Below are 772 nucleotides of genomic sequence, written 5' to 3'. Positions count from 1 at the left end.
CCCTTCATTGTGTGGGAAGGGGCAGGTCCTGCAGCGGAGCAGGGAGGGAAGGTCCTGGCAGGAGAAAACACGCCGGGATTGCTGCGGAGAGGGCGTCTCGGGGGGAGGGAGCCGGGAGATGCCAAACGCAGCCCAGCCCAGGACACGATCCTGCCTCCAACCTCGGCGTGGCAAAATTCGGTTCTGGCTCTGCTAAAGCCAGGCTTAGATTCCCACTGCAGAGCTCGGCAGGGAGGGAAGCTGGGAAATCCAAGGAGGTGAGAGCACAGTCCCAGGGCAGGGTCTGCAGCCCGACTGCGGCTGAGTGGATTTTAGGGATGTGAGCGTGGAGGAGCCACCTGAACCAGAGGAGTGGCAGCCCTGGTCCGTCCCCTGACAGGTTTATCCATTAAAAGCCACATTCCAGCACGTGGAAGAGCAGGTTTGGGAATGATGTGGGACAGCAAAACCCTTAAAGTGTGGTGTTTGCCGCGTGCCAGTTCTCAGCATCCGCTGGGGCTCCTCATCTCTGCTTTCCAGGCAGGGATATCCCTCTGGATACGGGACTGCGGCTCTGGGATGAGCAAGGCTGGAGTCAGATCCTTTCCATTCTGGCCCTGCTGGGATGTGGCTCCTCATTCCCCTATCCCAGGCAGGGATATCCCTCTGGATATGGAATTGGGGGCTCTGGGATGAGCAAGGCTGCAGTCAGATCCTTTCCATTCTTGTCCTGCCGGGATAGTGCAGGAGCACCTGAGTTATTCCCTTCCAAGACTGCCAAGGATCTGCCAAA

Source organism: Geospiza fortis, unplaced genomic scaffold, assembly GCF_000277835.1.
Source record: "Geospiza fortis unplaced genomic scaffold, GeoFor_1.0 scaffold275, whole genome shotgun sequence".
Taxonomy (NCBI): Eukaryota; Metazoa; Chordata; class Aves; order Passeriformes; family Thraupidae; genus Geospiza; species Geospiza fortis.
Note: the sequence above shows the minus strand (reverse complement) of the source record.